The sequence below is a fragment of the Lygodium microphyllum genome, unplaced genomic scaffold (genome assembly GCF_053477565.2).
Source record: "Lygodium microphyllum isolate KBCC unplaced genomic scaffold, Lygodium_microphyllum_v1.1.10 scaffold_31, whole genome shotgun sequence".
Lineage (NCBI taxonomy): Eukaryota > Viridiplantae > Streptophyta > Polypodiopsida > Schizaeales > Lygodiaceae > Lygodium > Lygodium microphyllum.
In genome coordinates this window covers 14,032,465-14,040,112 of record NW_028229514.1, presented here as the reverse complement: position 1 = coordinate 14,040,112, position 7,648 = coordinate 14,032,465, and positions in this window count along the sequence as shown.

Below are 7,648 nucleotides of genomic sequence, written 5' to 3'. Positions count from 1 at the left end.
TCAACTGGTTAGAAATAAATCCTAACCTTAATTTATTACGAGTGCGCACTCTAAACTCATAAACGCTTATTAATTTAATATGCATTTTGCGGAATCACCCGCTATGGAATCACCCATGTATACACTAAATTAATGAAACGCCCGAAAAGGACAGGCGTCCCCATCAACTTCTCGCACAAAGAATCCTCTTTGCGTATGAGCCCTGGTCATCTAAGTTTACGGAATCCACCGTAAAACCTCACGGAATCCACCGTGGAATATGCCTCCTGGCATCATACCCCCGGGGTGGGATAGCAATTGACCTCAATTGCTATTAGCTCAATGTGGAGCTAACAGAGTGGGGAAAGCATTTAGGTCTCTAGCGTGCATCCATTGTGCTTCCTCTACAGGATTAGAATACCTTCGGCCAGTTCTAGTGGTCATGTAGTTAGTGTCTATGATGGCTTCTGGTTCGAGGATTTCAGTCTCTTCTTCTAGTAAAGGTGGGTTTTCATAGACAGGGTGGATAGGTAATTGTCCTCTAAATGGTCTCAATAAACTAATATGAAATGTATTATGAATTTTCCAATGAGATGGCAATTCTAACTTGAATGCATTGTCATTAATCTTATGAATGATTCTAAATGGTCCGTAGAATCTAGGGGCTAATTTGACAACTGGATGTCTATCTACACTTTGCAGTCTACGCTTTTCTATTCTAAGCCAAACATAATCATCAACTTTGAAATTCATGGCTTGTCTTTTCTTGTTGGCTTGTTTGGTATATGATTGTTGGGCTTTAGCAATCATATCCTTTACTTCATCAAAAATAGTGTTATGCATAATAGCAATATCATCGGCACTTTGTATTCTATTAGACAAAGAGGCAACAGGTGTAGATAATCTATATCCATAAATAACTTCAAAAGGTGCTTTCTTTGTAGATGTGTGCGGTGTATTATTGTAAGCAAACTGTAATAAATGCAAATGAGTATCCCATGTCTGAGGTTTAGAGATAGTGTATGCACGTAAAAGATCTAAAATGGTGCTATTTGTGGCTTCTGTTTGTCCATTTGTTTCTGGATGAAATGCAGATGAAAAATCAATCTTTGTGCCTAGATTTGCAAACAGTGTAATCCATAAATTATTACAAAATCTAGAATCTCTATCTGAAATAATCACTTTCGGCAATCCATGGTTAGTAAAAACAGTTTTCAAAAATAACTGTGCTGCTTGTGATGCTGTTAAAGTTTTCTTACATGCAATGAAATATGCTTGCTTACTAAATCTATCTACAATTGTCCAAATCATGTCATGGTTAGATTTAGTATTTGGTAAGCCAGTAATGAAATCCATAGATATATGTTCCCAAGGTTTAGATGGAATAGATAAAGGCATTAATAGTCCATACTGTTTACCATGATGTCTTTTTATTCTTTGACAAATCAGACATTCAGAAACAAAATTAGACACATCTGCATCCATATGCGGCCAATAAAAATCTTCAGTTAACATGCGTAATGTAGAAATGATACCTCTATGACCTTGATATGGGGGACAATGAATTTCATTCAAAACAAAAGATCGGAATGGAATAGTAACACACAGTCTCTTTTCAAAGAACATGAATCCATCATTATATGACAATGAATCAACAGGAATGAAATTATTTTGAACTAATTTTTGCCAATCAGAATGAAAAGTAATATCCTGGTGATATGTGTCTTTCATAGCAATCAAAGAATCAAAAGATATGATAGAAATGTTATGAATTGCAGGTCTTCTACTTAATGCATCAGCAACTACATTTTCTTTTCCAGGTTGGTATTGAATGATAGGATGGAAACTTTGAATGAATGAAGCCCATTTGATATGGCGGTCAGAAATTTGGGGTTGGCTAAGTAGATGTCTAATGCTTTGCTGGTCGGTCTTTATCATGAATTCTGAACCCATTAAATAATGCTTCCATTGTTTTAATGCTTGTACAACTGCTAAGAGTTCCTTGTCATAGGTGGAATATTTGAGCTCAGAGGGTTTCAGCTTAGAACTAGAATATGCTATTGGATGGTTATCTTGCATTAGCACGGCTCCTATTCCTGATCCGCTAGCATCGGTCACAACTAAAAAGAATGGTCTATTAAAGTCAGGCAATTGTAGGACAGGGGCATTGGTCAATGCACGTTTAAGTAAATCAAAGGATTTCTGCTGGTTTTCAGTCCATTGATAAGCAATACCTTTCTTAAGAAGTTTGGTCAGTGGTAAAGCAAGTAATGAGAAATTACGTACAAACTTCCTATAGAAACTAGCAAGACCAAGGAATGAGCGTAATTCATGTACATTTTTAGGAATAGGCCAATGCAATATTGCATCAATTTTCTTAGGATCAACTTTTATTCCTTCTTTTGATACAATATGACCTAGATATTCTATTTCTGTCTTAAAGAATTCACTCTTGTCAGGATTTGCAAACAATTGATTTTCTTTCAGTAATTGAAAAACTAATGATAAATGCTCATAATGCTCTTTTTCACTTTGACTGAACACTAAAATATCATCAAAGAAAACAATCACACAATACTGATATTTTAGAAAAATACGGTTCATCATTCTACTGAAAGTGGCAGGTGCATTAGTTAATCCGAATGGCATAACTAAGAATTCGTAATGGCCAAACTGTGTCCTGAATGCAGTCTCAAATATGTCAGATCTATCTAACCTCACCTGATGATATCCAGATTTAAGGTCAATTTTACTAAATATAGAAGATCCTTGCAGTTTGTCCATAAGGTCGTCAACTCTAGGTATAGGATACCTATTCTTTACAGTGATCTTGTTTAATGCTCGGTAGTCAATACACATCCGATAAGCATTATTCTTTTTCTTGACTAAGAGCACAGGTGCACCGAATGGGGAACTGCTAGGTCAAATTAAACCTCTATTTAGTAATTCTTCTACTTGACTCTGGATTTCTTTTTGCTCTATTTGATTGTGCCTATATGGGGCTTTGCAAGGTGGTTGTGTGCCAGGTATTAGGTCAATCTTATGGTCTTCTGGACGTGATGGAGGTAAACCTGGTGGTAGGTCTTCTGCAAAACAATCCTTAAAATATGCAAGAAATTCCTTATGCCTAGGGTGCAGATGATGTTCCTTTGCATGCAATTCATTCACCCAAATGAGATATGATTTAGTATTCTTGCGTAGTGCACGTTTTGCTTGAGTATGCGAAAGCAGTGGAAACATATGAGATGCATGCATACCAAATAATGTAATAGATTTTCCTTGAAAATTTATATTCATTGTGTGTGTGGAATAATCTATATTGGGATTATGTTGGTGTCTCCATGGTATTCCTAGAATAATATCGCTAGATTGTAATGGGACAACTAAGAAATTTCTTCTTTCAATATATGGACCAATTTGAATTTCTAGATCTTGAACTTCTTGTGTGCCATTGTACCTAGTGCCTAAAAATGTAGCTTTTATGCGATAATGCGTAGGTACTGTATGCAATTTCAATTCCTTTACCAATTTTGCTGAAATAAAGTCATGGGTACTACCGTCATCATGCAATATAATTCTTTCTTTTCCATGCACCATACATTTCATAGTCAACAATGAATGTAAAGTAGGCATACCTGGTAAAGTGTCGGAAGTAGTAGTAGGATCATCTTCATCTTCAGTGAAATCCGGCATATCCTCATGCTCGTCCTCGTCCATAGCTCCAAGGTAGTTGATATGTGCTGACGGCTTCTTTGAATGACAATTTGCTGCGAGATGGCCTGGCTGGTGACACTTGTAGCATACGATGGGCTTGGCTTTGGTCACATTATTTGCAATGGCTGGGAGTCTGGGTATATTTGGATTTGCTTGTTGGATAGGCTTAGGATTTGGATTGACAGTGGATGGTAATGCAGGTGGTTTAGGCCAATTCTTGCGGAAAGATGGTGATGAAAAACGACCTGGATTAAACCTTCTGAAATTTGAATTGAATTGTTTAGATCCATAATTACCGTTTGCTTGGAATGGCTGTGGTCGTCGATCTCTTCCACGTAACTTATCTTCAGTGTCGTGGGCTAAGGAGATAGCATCTTCAAGGGTAGCAGGCTTGAACATATTCACCTCAGCGTAGTAATGTCCAAGAAGTCCAGACATATACTTCCGCTTATGTGTCGTCTCTGGTACGTCTTCAAGCATGCGTAGCTGTAAGAGTGCATTCCAAAAACGCTCTGTATACTGTGGAATAGGCTCACGATCGCGCTGTTGAAGTAAATCCCATTGCTTGATTGCCTTCTCATGAAATTGCGGTGGAAGGAAATTTTGCATGAACTTCTTCTTGAAATCTTCCCATGTAGCAGGACATTCTATACTCTTGCGGACGACTGTCCACCAAAGTGATGCTCTATCTATCAGATGATTAGTAACACACTTGATTTTATCTTTCTCAGGATAAGTTTCCTCATGGAAATAGTCATCAAACTGGCTAATGAATGATAAAACAGTCTTTCCTTCTCTTATGCCATTGAAAGTACGAAACTTGAAACTTCGTTTACTTATCTTGGATTCCTTGCGAATGGTTTGTGCTTCAAGAGTGGCGTCGATGGTACGGCGAATCAGATCTTCAGCTTGAGGTTCTTCTTTATCAGTGGACGCTCCTTGTAGCTTTGTCAATTGCGCTTGCAAGGCTTGCCTAGCTCTTCGCTCTTCGTCCAATTGTAACATGATAAGATCCAGCTTTTGTTCCATGGTAGGCTCGGGTAGGTCGTCTTCAGCCATAGGATCATCCATATGTGAGGTAGTCATCCTGTAAAACTCAACAAACCTTTCTCACTCAAAATCAGTTAGCGGGATGAGCGTAGCTCAAATTTGGGGTTACAAGGCTATGTATTTTTGGGTATTTTCTTCTTCAATTTTCAGAAATTCTGAAATATTTCTGTCTCCGTTTGCTGAAAGTACTTCAACGAACTTGTAGATAGGTAAAACAGCTTGCTGCGAACAACTTTCCAGTTCTGAGTTTTTGCAAACGAACAAGTCTTCTAGGAGTTTCGAGCGTTAGTCAGTTCTGATTTAGTCTGACTTGCAGAGTTGCAGACTTAACAGACTTGCAGGGTTGTTGACTTGCTGAACTTAGCCGATTTGCAGAACTTGCAGGACTTGATTCCAAGTGACTTACTGAACTTGTCTTCTGCTGCGCAGGACCCGGAGTTACTGACTTTGTTTGGCTTAACTGACTTGCAGAGTATGGAGGGACTTAAGCTTAATTAGTTAAGCTTAAGCTTATTAAGCTTAAGAAGAGAAACAGGCCGCCGTTTTCTGATCGTGGGGGGGGGGCGTTTTTCACAGCGCGGAATTTTCGGGGGCTCTCTTGTTGATCGATTTGATGATTAGAAGCTTTTTAAGCTTCTCAAGCTTTGTATTAAGCTTTTAAACTAAGTTTTTTTTGAAGAAATAGATATGGCTTCTTACTGGTTTATCACGACTTGTTCATGGAGATAAGAAGAAAAAGAAAGAGAAAGAAAGAAAAGAAAGAAAGAAAGAAAGAAAGAAAGAAAGAAAGAAAGAAAGAAAGAAAGAAAGAAAGAAAGAAAGAGAGAGAGAAAGAAAGAAAGAAAGAAAGAAAGAAAGAAAGAAAGAAAGAAAGAAAGAAAGAAAGAAAGAAAGAAAGAAATGATGATGTGCTCCGCTCTGATACCACTGGTGCGCAGATCGGACGCAGGTAGCTCACGTGGTGAATTACCAAAGGTCCCCAAGAACAAAGTACTCTACTTTTTAGCACAAAAACCAATGTAAAAGCAAGCACGACATGAGACAAGAGACAAATTGAGTTCAATCTCCCCCATGCCTTGTGTGAGCGCTTCACAAAGCATGTATTTAATGTATATTTCCAATCTTTATGCTAAAAAATAGCCCAATTACAAAAATATGACAAGCTTTTAGCTTTTGAGTTGCTTTCTACCAAAAATAGGAAAATAAAGCTAATGGACGGTGCCCATAGTGTCTGGCACGCCCGATCTCAATGTCCAAATAAAAATAACATATCCAGGCGCATAAGCGCATACAAAATAATAATAAATAATCGATGTCTCTATAGACATAATCAAAATATAGGCGTGGCGCCTATCAAAATATAGTCCAAAGATCGAAAACCCGCTAGACTCCAATGCTTTCCTCCGCCACTGCTGCTATCTCTACACATCAACTGAAGCATTCACAATTGTTAGTAAAATAACACAATTAAACCGACAAAAGTGAATACCTAACAGTCTTCAGCTACATAAATAAATCAACTGGTTAGAAATAAATCCTAACCTTAATTTATTACGAGTGCGCACTCTAAACTCATAAACGCTTATTAATTTAATATGCATTTTGCGGAATCACCCGCTATGGAATCACCCATGTACACACTAAATTAATGAAACGCCCGAAAAGGACAGGCGTCCCCATCAACTTCTCGCACAAAGAATCCTCTTTGCGTATGAGCCCCGGTCATCTAAGTTTACGAAATCCACCGTAAAACCTCACGGAATCCACCGTGGAATATGCCTCCTGGCATCAATCTACAAGATGCACAAGAATGTGGATTTGTATCATGAGCATGCTGGTAGGCATGTATTTCTCAAAGAGACAGACCATGTCCACTACTCCTCGCCTTGCGGATTCAATAGAGGACGTCTTAATCTCCTTTTGTGAGATCCATTGCACTAAAGTTAACAACTTGTAAATCGCCCCATGTATTTTTTGGAGTAAGGCATCAAGCGATCACGATTCGGTAGTACAAACTGCCACAAATGAGGAAGTATTATGAACAACTATACTCCAAATATAAAAATACACAGGCCACTTACAATCCATTCGTAATACAAACTTGACATATCTTATACCAATTATGGGATTTTAGCCCTGATAATTGGTCGTCTTTAGAAAACGCGGACTTGAGAGAACACATCATATCCATCGGAGTGCGGATAGGCTTGACTATTTGCTTCACAATGCGCTCTTCTTTAGTGGATAAATCCCAAGGAGCGCGAGATAGCTACAAGTGACCATGAGTACTCGACTGCGGGCCAAAGCACCTCCATCTTTCCTACCTCCTTCAAATCCATTCGTGCCCTTATAGTGTCTCTCTTTCTTGTGATGTGGTCCCGTAGTAAGTTGCCCACGTTCTTGAAAATATGCATGGGATCCAACAAGTGGTTGATCTATAAGTGGATCCAATATGGCAACTTGTAGAAAATTGAGAACTGTCGCATTCTGTTTGGATGTGACTCCGTGTGGACCATTTTCAGCTCATACCAGCTTTGGGCATTTATACTTGCTGGAGATCATCCAAGAAAATCTTCCCTGAGTTCATGACCCTCTAGCAAGAAAGCAGCGTGTCCTTGATATACCATCTTCTTCATGGTTCGTGACCTTCGGGAGTCTAACTGTGGCCCACACAATGGATATGCATGATAACGTGAGGTAACCAGACCTGTCCCAACATCTCTATCCAGTGAATACAAACTTGAACTAGATATGATAGATATTACCAATGAGAACGGAAGCCTACTTACCTAAGCACTCTCCGAATCTTGGAAATTCATGCATAGTTCACATGAGAATGGCTCGAATATTGGCGAACCGTCGACCATCGTGCTTACTCATATTTTCCACGGTGACCCCCTCCTCC